Here is a 12,715-nt window from a genome sequence, read left to right on the forward strand (position 1 = left end):
CAATTACACAGTAATTTACATAATTTAATTGGCCACACAATATCCAATAAGTATAAAGTTATATTGAAATATAAAAAAAATTTATATAGTGAAACAAAAATACATTTAAACCATTATATTATAAAGCAAAAGGAATATTCAAATTATATTGAAACATTAGAGTAATAAGAATAAGAAAAGCTGAAATCTCAACGTCGATCATTTACGTCAGCCATGCCTTAGACCATCTCCAATGTATTCCTCTATTTTTTTTTTCTAAAATAGAGGAATTTCATAATAGAGATGGATTTGTCTCCAATGTATTTTTCTATTTTCTCTTCTGAAAAAGAATATTCTTGATATATTATTTTCTAAGTTTACAAATAATATTTTTTATTTGTGAAAGTTGAAAACCAACCCAATTTATTTTAGTATTTTATAAAATTATGATATTATTTACACTAAATATTTCTTTACAAACTATTATGTAAATAAAAAATATAATTATATTTATATAAATAATATATTTCACTAAAAAATATTTTCGGTTATAAATGTTTAAGTAAAAAGTTAAAGGATCATTTTGTAAAAACAAATAGAGGAGGTGACATGGCAAAAATATAGTTTCTCATTCGCCGATTATTTTTGCCTACGTGGACACTCTATCTAACGCTTATATCCTCTTTTTATTACTTGTTTGATATAAAAATAACATGCTGTGCAATCGAAGAAAACTGTATTGCGTGCAAATCTCAAACTTTTACATATTTACATATACTTTACATTCAATAAAAAATAGAAAAAAAATTAAAAAGGAAAACACTATTCTAATTTTTTTGTCTATTTTGTATGCAAGGCAAGGACAATGACGAACTTAGGCAAGCAATTATGGATGGATGGAAATCCCCAGATCTACCGTCCGATGCAAGTATTATGGAACATATTGCGAGTTGTCGTAAAGCCTTGAGTCAGTGGAGGAGGGAACATAATTTGAACTCAGAGAAACTAGTGGAGGAACTTAAAGAGAAGGATGAGGGGCTGTATTCGAATGATAATGTGACGACTGAGGAAATAGCAGAAGCCTTGAAGGAACTCTCTGATGCTCTTAAGGCAGAAGAGATGTTCTGGAAGCAAAAGAGTCGAGTTTTTTGGCTAAGAGAAGGAGATAGAAACACAAAATACTTTCATGCCTTGACAAAGCAGAGAAGAGCTAGGAATAAAATCATACAGCTTAGAGATGCAAATGGAAATGTTGTTCAGGATGAGGAAGGATTGGTAGCCATTGCTACTAGTTACTTCAGGCAGATCTTTGAATCCTCAACCCAGAAGACATAGCGGATGCGTTATCAGAGGTATCCACAACGATTTCTGAGCCAATAAAAACTGGTCTCATAGCTCCGGTCACTGAGTGGGAAGTCAAATTAGCACTTTTTGCGATGCATCCAGAAAAGGCTCCTGGACCAAATGGAATGACAACTCTCTTTTATCAGAAATTTTGGGATATAGTGAAAGATGATTTAACTCATATGGTGAATCAATATCTTTTTGATGGCGACTGGTTTGAATGACACAAATATCTGCCTCATCCCAAAGATGAATAATCCCAATGAGATGTCCTAGTTCAGACCCATCAGCTTATGTAACGTCAGTTACAAGTTTATCTCCAAGGTCTTATGCCAGAGATTGAAAAAAGTTATACCATATAGAATTTCAGAAACACAGTCGGCCTTTGTTGCTGAAAGATAAATTTCAGACAATATTATGATTGCCCAAGAGATGTTCCATGCCCTAAGAACTAAGACAAGCGGAAGAAACAAAAGGATGGCCATTAAGATGGATATGAGTAAAGCATACGACATAATGGAGTGATCGTTCATTGAGGCAGTTATGCGGAAGATGGGGTTCTCTGAGATATGGATTACCTGAATTATGAGGTGTGTTACTTCGGTGAAATACAAGGTACTTATGAATGGACAACCGAGAGGTAATATAGTCCCAGAGAGAGGTCTACGTCAAGGAGATCCTTTGTCTCCTTTCATCTTTATTCTATGCACATAAGCGCTCGTTAGCCTTCTTAATCATGCAGAGAACCAAGGGAAGATAACGGGGATGCGCGTTACACGCGCGTGTCCTTCTGTATCCCACCTTCCCTTTGCTGATGATAGCCTTTTTCTTCTGTAAGGCGGAGCCCCGTGAGTGTGAAAAAGTGATGAAAGTAGTCAGGAAATATGGACAAGCATCAGGACAATGCATTAATTTTGAGAAATCCCCCCTGCTCTTTGGTAAGAGGATTAACGCAAATGCTAGACAGCAGGTTAAAGGTGCTTTAGGGATCCAAAATGAAGGAGGAATGGGAACATATCTAGGAATTCCAGAAGATATTAGTGGATCCAAGTGCAAAATTTTTGCATTTCTGAAAGATAAATTAATGCATAGAGTGAATGGATGGACGGGCAAATGGCTATCAAAAGGTGGAAAGGAGGTTCTGATTAAATCTATCTTGTTAGCACTTCCGACATATGTTATGTCTACTTTCCTGCTCCCACGGAGATATGCCGTATTGGCGGATTGGATTCCGTATGATCCATGAGTTTAACCTTGCTCTACTGGCAAAACAATTATGGAGGTTAGTGCAATAGCCTGATTCGCTGGTGGCTAGAGTATTAAAGGGAAGATACTACAGAATGTGTTCGCCTTTACGAATAGTCTCTGTAAACAACTCATCATATGTGTGGGCCAGTATCTCAGCAGCATGGAAATTACTATTGTTGGGGATCAGACATAAAGTACATTCAGGATATGAGGTTAAGGTGTGGGAGGATCCTTGGATTCCGACAACACCAGCTAGACCCGCACGACCCTTGGCCCCATCACTGCATCCGAATATAAGAGTCAGTGATCTCATCAACTAGGATTTGAAATAATGGGTTGTTGGGCTACTGGAGAACTATGTTGACCCTTCTGATATACCTGACATAAGGTGTCAGGCCATAAGCACCACTCATCGTCGGGATACTTTCTGCTGGAATTTTACTAAAAGTGGACAGTATACAGTCAAATCAGGATATTGGGTAGCTTGCAACTTACTAGAGGCTGATTAAGAGAAGGAGGTTTTGGAACCTAGTATAGCAAATCTTCAAGCCTTTGCTTGGAAGATAAAAGCTCCACAAAAGATTTGTCATCTTATATGGCAACTGTTAACTGGTTATGTGGCATTGACGAGGAATCTGGTACGGCGTAACATGAGATGTGATAACTATTGTCCACGATGTGGAGAGCCAGAAGAATCTGTAACTCATGCAAGTTTTAATGTCCACCAGCTTTACAAGCTTGGTCTCTCTCAGCGACACCAACGAGTCAAGATGTATTCCCTCTTCCGAGCATCTATGCAAATATGGATTTTCTCTTCTGGAGAAAGAATAACATTGTTGATCCAAGATTAGACAGGGACCCATATCCATGGATAATTTGGTGCCTTTGAAAGACCAGAAATGATAAACTATTTAGGGGAATAGATAGAGATCCTTTGGAGCTAGTTCGTTATGCGGAGAGTGAGTGTCAAGTCTGGTTTAATGCAAATAAGATAACAACAGCCCCACAAGACCTTAATAATGAAGAACCTCAAGTCTTAAGCTTGAGGAATATCTGCATGATAGATGGGTCATGGACATCTACTGCACAGTTTAGTGGATATGGATGGGTCTGGCTAGATTGCTTAGGGAACGTTCAACTAATGGGGACACGGAATCACATTCGAAGAGAGTCTGCATTACAATTAGAGATGAAAGCACTGAGATGGGCGATGGAGAGTATGCTCCAGCATTCGACTTGTCAAAGCTTTGGAACGGACTGCAAGGATTTGATTGTTATGATCAACGAGCCTCATGTTTGGCCAAGCTTTGCGACAGAACTCGAAAGGATAGAGACCCCGAAGATATGCATCCCGGATTTCAAGATTACTTATATTCCACGAGCACAGAATCAGATTTCAGATTTCCTAGCTAGGACTGCGAGGTCTTTCCATAGAGTACTTTATTTCATTGGTTGTTCTATTCCGGTCTGGTTACCCAGGCCACCTCAAGTTTGAACAATAGAATAGCCTTTCGATGGAAAAAAAAACAGAACAAGAACAAAGGATACCAACACCAATTTCATTCTAAAAACGATGTAATAAAATGCAAAAAAACCAACATATAATAAGATCCAACATCAGTAAATAATCTATCTATCTATAATAATAAAATAGACTATACTCTCTCATCCTTGCGCCACATCATCATGGAGAGTGGGGCATTTCGCGAGACGTGTCGACACATTAAGATACTCTCGATTTTTGCTTTCTGCCGGGTTTCTACGTCCCTTAATTTTAACCGGGCTTTTATTAATTTAAGCCCAGAATTTTGCAGACACGTTACAAACCCACATGGGATTAGGGTTCCTTCCTCCGTCTTTCTCTTGAGCGGCGGCCTTCACAATGAGAGCACACAGAAGGTTAGAGTGATGATCCGATCTACAGTTCAACTCAAACGATATTTAGAAGATTCAGCCGGGTTCGTATGTTTTAAGTATGTTCTACGACTATATTTGGAATCGATTGATCTGTTCATTTCTCTTTTTTTGCCATTGGAATCAATCGAGAGGGCTTGAGATGCCGGGCTTAACATGTAACGCGTGTAACATGTAGTTCGAGAACGAAAGCTTCATTACAGCTCCGATTGGCACAGTTACAATCTCAAGCGCAAGGTCAATATTTTGTCGTTTTTTTATTTGTTTGTCGGAAAATTCTACTCTAACAGTTTTGCTTAGATAAGATTAAATTTTCTGAGAAAAAAATCAAAACTTTATCATTTTTCCATCGAGATGGTTTTACTTTATCATTGTTCTTGATGTGTGGCATCTGAATTGTTGAGGTTTTGAATACGTCTAGGTAGCTGGAGCTCCTGGGGTTACAGAAGAGTTGTTTGAGGCTAAACAATCTGCTCTTGCTATGGAGAAAGGCAAATCAGATGAAAGGCCTATGCTTTACACCTGCAGAGTCTGCGGTAAAGGTTACAGGAGTTCCAAGGCTCATGAACAGCATTGCAAGTCTTGGAGACACGTTTTGCGCGTTTCACAAGGGACAGCAAGCAACGGAGATGAGGATGTAGCGATAGTCACGCCACTTCCTCGCCTTTTCAAGAACAAAGATAACGAGGAGAGTGATAATGAGTAGGTGGAGACAGATTCAGATGAGGAACTGGCTGATGCGGACGAAGAAGAGGCCTCGGATTCTTTGTCTAAGTTGAATGTGAATGAGTCAGGAGCTGGTGGAGAAGATGATGCAGACATGCATAAGCACCATGGTTTCTTTTTTTTTTTTTGATCAAACAAGCACCATGGTTTCTTTGTTCCGAATGTTGAGTATCTAAAAGATCCAGAAGGGCTTCTCACTTACCTCGGTCTTAAGGTTCAGATTCGTCAGTTAAGCATTGTTGTAAAGCTTTGAATTTTCTTAACTTTTATTTCCTCTTATACCATGGATTATGATTCAGGTTAAGAGAGACTTCATGTGTCTCTACTGCAGCGAGCTGTGCCATGCATTCAGCAGCTTAGAAGCTGTAAGAAAGCATATGGAAGCAAAGAGTCATTGCAAATTGCATTACGGTGATAAAAAAGAAGCTAGAAATAGAATTCAACTTAGGTGATTGTGAGTAAGATTGCTTTGTAGCCTGTTTCGTTTTATAAAAAAAAAAAAAAATTGTTTACTTGCTCTAACAAACAGTACATCTTCCCCTGCTTTAAACCAGTATCACGACATAAATGTTACATGAATTTTCCTATTACCCCACATCCTTTTATTACAATAACTTGCACCACAAGCTCCAACAAATCCAACCAAAACAAGTACTCAATTCTGTACGCCACTTACGCTTGGAAAACATTTAATAATTGAATTGTAAATTTTGTAACCACTGTCGCCTTCATAAAATAAATTCAGTCAAACTTATACACAAAACAATAAACCGACGCACAAACGACATATTCTGTTCTCGGTTTTTCAGTTAAACCAAACGCCGCGAACGTCCCAAAATATAACATTGCACTACTACTAAATTGCCATACCATAATTCAAACCAACATACACAATTAAAAAAAACAAATCAGTCAAGATTTATATCAAATCAAATTAAATAACAAAACCAAAGTTCCAGCAATCCAACGATAATTTTTTTTTTCAGCTGCCCATCTACGCTAGATCAAGTGGTGATCAGACAAGCCGATTCTCCAAAGAGCACCTCTGTCTGACCGGGTCTATATGTAGCCTCTGGTCCTTGCTTCTTTTGCTAATGCGTCCGTCTGACCATTCCTACTTTGAGGAACTGAGACATACTCACATCATCGAAATCCTCATGTAATCTCTGGAACACCTCGATCTCTGTCGCGAATGTTGGCCAATCCACCGGATTTGTAGTCTGTCTAAGTACGTCTCGAATCGTATCGAGGTTATCCTCATGTCTCTCATACATGAGGCTGCCCAAAGTAAACCTTCCATCTCAGCATGCAAAGCAGAGAGGCTCCTGTTGCACGCCCGTGATCCGAAATATTCAGAACCTATTTGATCCTTAAGACTCCACCCTAAAGCATTGACATTGCCATCAGCGACAAATATTCAGAAACCATTTGATCCTTAAACCTTCCATCTCAACGATCGGATGTAGACTCCGTTTGATCCTTAAGACTCCACCGAGCAATCAACGACAAATATGTAAACAAAATCTTAAAAACTAAATGCTAATAACACCGTATCATGATTTTTAAACCCAGTTGCTCTATAAAAATTCCTAGATGCAGATCTTCGTACACACAAATAAAGTTAGAAAAATGGATAACCCTCTAAATCTCCCTCACCCCTCATCTCATCAAGATTCAAACGACATCTCCAATTATATGGAATCTGAGCCGGATGTTAACCAAGCCGTGGAAACCTCAAATGAAGACACTTCTGACACGGAGCCCGCATCTTATTTCCACAACCGAAGCCTCAAATATTTTGCATCGGAACCACCGAGGATGGTCTCCCATCACAAACACTTGATGGAGTTATTGTTAGAAAACAACAACCCTGAAGCACACTATGTTGAGGGGATAAATCAGTTTTTCTTCCATCAAAGATCAGTCGAAGCACTCAATCACCTGCACAATTCTGCAAATTGAAAATACAACAAGGGTACGTATCTTTGTGGTTTATTACTTCCTTGCACAGGAAAAAACAAAGAAGGAAAAAATATCATGGATACCCTAGATTGGGAACACACACTATCTACATTTGATCGTTGCTGGAGAAAAATTAAAAAAACACTCAGTGTCTATCCTATTCCGCTGGAGGACTTATATCTAAAGAACATGGCCAGACTCAAACTCCCAAGAAGCTGCGACCTCCAAAACACAAATCATCCATGCAAGAATTGTTACTACTTCATAAGAGTTGAGAAATTTGTCGACTACATTGCTCATAGATTAAAAATATATCATTGTTTTTTTTTTGAATATTTCTTCTATCATGAATATTTTTAAAAAGTTAATTTGTTGTTTGCTATACTTTTGAAATTCATTACTCCCTTATGTACTAACCTCCTACCATAACCTTTCCGTTTAGGAGAAGCCAATAAACTTTACAAACCTCGAAAAAGAAAAAAGAAATCCCTTATAAATAAGAACCGTAAACCAAAAAAATGCATCGCCCACGTTACCTAAAACTTTTAACATTTTCACTCAGGAGGAATCAAAAATGCATTCACATGCTTTCGAAAGCCAAAGACTCCAGGCCTGAGATCTCCTAACATGCACTCACAAAATCCATTATTAGGTCAAGACACTCTCAATTCTTAATTGTCAAGAACTAATAATTCTATGCCTGATTGGACTAACAACTAACAAATGAAAATAAAACTAAATGAATTCAAAAGAAAAAACAACATCCGAATCCGGCGCGTAGCGCCGGAATACCCCTAGTAAATAAATAAAAACCACATATAAGTAATAGCTAAATCAAAATAATATCACGTTATGCTTAATCCATCCGCAACGTTCATCAACGGACATGCTATTGAATACGTCTTTCATTCCTAATTGATGAATCAATTTAACGGCATCGTAACGTACATGTTCCTCCAAATCAGAAACTTCTTTGATTGCTTCTCATAGATTATTTTTCTTGTTCTCTGCTTCTCTTTGTCCAGCCTCTTGTTTTTGTCTTATTTCTCTTCCTTCTATCAAATCGAAGAGTTTGCGAGTGATTGTTGTCAAAGCATTCATCTCGTTAGATTCTTCTACACTTTCTTTTTGAGTGAACAGATCATCAACTTTCTTAAGAGGACTAGTCTTTTGTCTCTTTCTTAAAGGAAGCTTTTCCACAGTATCATTTGCAGGGCTGCAAAAAAAAAAAGATGATTGAGATTCATAGTTTTGTTGGATATCAAAAGAAAACTGTTCACCACGATTTGTTTGTTCCTTTTATGTTTCTGCAACTCCAACTGTTGGTTGTGCATCAGTAGTATCACCTAATCCAATAGCATTCATATCCGTCGCTATATTCTTGTCAAATATAACTTTGAGATCATCAAATTCTTCGAAGGTTTCATCACTAATTTTTTTGAAATTCGGATGTGCCAACAATAAAAAAAATTAACATAACCAAAAAAATAGTAATATAGTCTTATGAATTTTTTTACCTTTAAATATTCAGTCCATACTTCTTTCGGAGCCGTAAACCTTTGTGTGGTTGAATCCCAGCCAAAACCAGATCTAAAGCGAAGAAGTTCAGCCGCGTTTAGATATTATGTTTTCAAGATCTTCATTATGTTTGGATAGTGTTGATAAATTTTGCTGCATCCATGCAATCGATTGAAGGTAGGTAGAATTCGTCTCTCCGCCGTAAATTTGCTGAATGTGCTATTACTGTCATGCAAACCCAAAGCAACAACATCTAAAAGTAGCTTTATCAAATTTTTATTTTCTTCAGGACTATATATATGAACTTTTTCCTCGTTCTTGTGATGGTTCATGTGTGCTTTGATGTGAGTCTCCCATTGATGCTTTTGGTTTTAATGTTTTATGTGTTTGTGTTTTATAAAATTTTTGTGTGTATAATAAAGATTATATAGAAATCATGACATACATATTCTAGAAAAGGGAAAATCAGTAAACTAAAGACTTTTTCCTTCGTATTCCCTGCATATTTCTACATTGTCGAGAACATGTAAAACTAACCTGAGGACTTTCTCCTTCGTATTCTTTATTATATATGAGTAAGTGATCTTGCACTTAAATCGCTGACAAATAATTTTTGGAAATTTTGAAAGATCTAACATCTACTTCTTATTCAAAACACTTCATAAACAAACTCTAAAACTCTCGAACTCAAGCCAACAATCAATGTTAGATTACACAAATATTACCTCTCTTCAATATTATAAGAAACTATATACTATTACTTGCGAAATTATTTTTCGCATTTGAGTCATCACGTTAAAAGATAGAGTGGTTAATATCGTTTATACCTTTAATGAATAAAATATATAAATTAGCTCCAAAATAAAAACGATTTTAAATTGTTTTGATTTAATAAGTGATTAAAATTAATAATAATAAGAATTATCTAAAACCTAATATATTTTTTACAAATAAAAGATAATTCATATATATATATATATATATATATTGTGTTGTTATATGAAAATACCTTGTAATAAGAAAGTTAAAATTAAAAAAAAAAACAGAAAACACATAACTAAACATTAATCAAGTAAAATTATTAATTTGATAAAACTGAAAAGAGAACACTTAGTTTATACTATTATTAAAGCGATATTTCTGCTCTCACGTTAAAAGTTAGAGCATTTAAAGTCTTCATTACGTTTAATAAATAATTAGATTAGACTTGTAAATATATAATTACTCACACGTTAAAAAGGAATTTCATTAATTTAATAGTCATCATTATCTACAAAAATTATATATTATGTGATCCAAAACTATTTTACATCAATTTTTTTTTTAAATATAAATCTTTGTATATAGTTTTATGTATATATGAATATTTTCAAGTTTGTTTTACGTAATAAAATATATTTTATTAAGATAAAAATAACTTTATTGAATACAAAAATTAATATTTAATTAATTATTAAATATATCAAACACATGAAAATAATTTACTTTAATGGTTTTTGAACTGATAATATATTTATTTACTAATTTTGTAAAATTATCAAGCCCACAAGCAAAACACCTAGTGTTAAAGTTATGTATAAACCACAAGAAAAATAAATTTACACAATGAGCAATTGCGATTTGGGTAAAGAAAATTGACAAAAACATTTGTTCTTAATATTTATGTCAAATTAAATAAGTTAACATAAACATTAAAATTAATATTAAAATTAAAATATATTAAATATATATATTAGTCCACATAAGGTGCGGACCCACACCTTGTTCTAAGTAATGTATAAATTTGATTTTTATCATGATAAAAACTTGGAAGGGATACAAACATCTAAAAATCGTTAAAAAAATTTGACATCATCTAAAAATCGTAATATTTAGTGGCGAAAAAGCAGTTTAAGATCCTTCGTCTTAGGTGAAACATAAATGTCAACTACTTAATCTGAAAATGTTCGGTTCCATTGGTTATTTTATTCAGGTCTGGTTATCCAGACCACCTCAAATTTGAATAATAGAATAGTCGTTCGTTGTCAAAAAAAAATGCAATGAAAGGAAAATCAAGTGAAAAAAAGATCGCCAAATAAATAAAAAAAGAAAGAGATATAAAAAATATATCGAACTTCTAACTGGGAAAAATCTAAAATCCAAAATAACAAAAAATAAAGAAAGAGAAGTAACAACAGAAAAAAAAAATTATATTTGAATTAGGAATGAATCTTCTCCGGACTGCGGAAATAGAAAGTGTCTTGTGGGCTGAATCTCACACCACAAATTCTATAAACCGGGCATCCCCACATATTGTGGAGAACCATATTGCATATGACGTAAATAAGTGTTACATTGATGGGGCATGGAGGGAACAAGATTCTTGCACAGGGCAAGGATGAGTTTATAAAAAAGGTGGATCAACTGATACTATGATGGGTGCAATGTCTATTCGTAAGAGTCTATCACTTTTACATGCTGAATGTGAAGCTTTGATATGAGCGATGAAGTGCATGAAGACCTTTCAAATCTCAGAAGTGGTGTTTGTAATTGACTGCTCTCAACTGGTGAAGAAGGTGTCTACACCAACAGAATGGCCGGCGTTCACTACACACATGGAGGAGTTTCTGCGATGTAAGGAATTTTTTCATCCCTTTACTATTCAACATATTCCGAGGGCACAAAACAAAATGACGGATAACCTGGCACGAGGTACTAGGAATCAGCCTTCTGCTATGGTTTATGTTGGCTCAATTCCCCCGAAGTGGGTTTTGGATCAGGAATCGGCTTAGTTTCGTTTTAGCCTTTTGTTGTAAAAAAAAAGAAGATATAGGAATGATATAATTCGTAATTAATTGAATCTGTCATTAATGTTTTACACCAGTTTCAAATTTACAAAATAAAATAAATTGAAATAAATGAAGAGTATATGAGCACTTTTTTAGTAAGTGAGAGTATATCACCAATTGAACAAAATTGCAAAACATTAATGCTCTGCTTAAAATTAAAATTTCAACAATTGCTTTATTTTTAATAAAGACTTTTTGGTTCTTGTAATTTTTTTAAATGAAAATTTTATTGGTTAACATATTGGGCTATAAATTAAATTTGGGTGTCTAGAACGTCTTGAGCTACATGTTTACAATCAATCAACCATAATAACTATAAAGTTTTTATCATCAAAGTTATCTTCACTTTATTTTCCTAAAAAAATTTCTTATTGTTATTATTTATTCTAAGTATTGTATAAATTGGATTTTATTATGATGGAAACTTGGAAGGTATACAAACATCTAAAAATCGTCAAAAAATAAACTTTTCGACATCATCTAAAACTCGTCATATTTAGTGGCGAAATAACAGGCTAAGAGCACCTCCAACAGAAGGTTGTTGGAAGGTTCTAACACAAAATTTTAAAATTAAAAATAATTCAAAAATACAAAAAGTAGGAAAAATGTCAGAAAAATATCCTAAACTCTTATGTTTTAAGAACCTATAAAAAACTCACAGACCATGTGTCACTTTTATACTAGTTCAAATTAAAAAAAGATAAATAAAAATTAATTACTTTAATTAATTTTAATAAAAATATTAATAATTTTTTTTCTTAGATAATAAGTTTCTAATGGTTGTGGATGCTCTAAGATCCTTCGTCTTATGTGAAACATAACTGTCAACTACTTAATCTGAGAATGTTCGGTTCCATGCCCTTCTAGAATCAGACAACACAAAAAAAGTGTTTTACAAAATCAAAACTCAGTGAAAATATAAACAATGTTATAAAAGTAATGAAAAAGTCTATCTTTATTCATAATATAGAGGTTCTTTATATAGGAGATTACACTGTCATAGATAAATGGAAAGATTACAAATCATAATCTTTTGGTTATTAGCCATCCACAATCTGGTTCATAACACTCCTCCTTGGATGTCATAACCATTTAGAGCTTGTAATGTGCATTAATGTTGCTTCATTAAAACCTTACCAGGAAAACCCAATTGGGACAAAACCATGGTGAAGAAAAAAGAGTACAACCCACATTAC

At 34.6% G+C, this 12,715-nt stretch overlaps 2 pseudogenes; one reads left to right on the forward strand and one right to left on the reverse strand.

Moving 5' to 3' along the window:
- The first annotated feature begins 4,624 nt into the window (after positions 1–4,624).
- Positions 4,625–5,663, forward strand: LOC106308660 (annotated as a pseudogene).
- Positions 5,664–8,007: 2,344 nt separating this feature from the next.
- Positions 8,008–9,023, reverse strand: LOC106308662 (annotated as a pseudogene).
- Between the last annotated feature and the right edge of the window lie 3,692 nt (positions 9,024–12,715).

This window comes from Brassica oleracea, chromosome C8 (assembly GCF_000695525.1).
Source record: "Brassica oleracea var. oleracea cultivar TO1000 chromosome C8, BOL, whole genome shotgun sequence".
Classification (NCBI taxonomy): Eukaryota; Viridiplantae; Streptophyta; class Magnoliopsida; order Brassicales; family Brassicaceae; genus Brassica; species Brassica oleracea.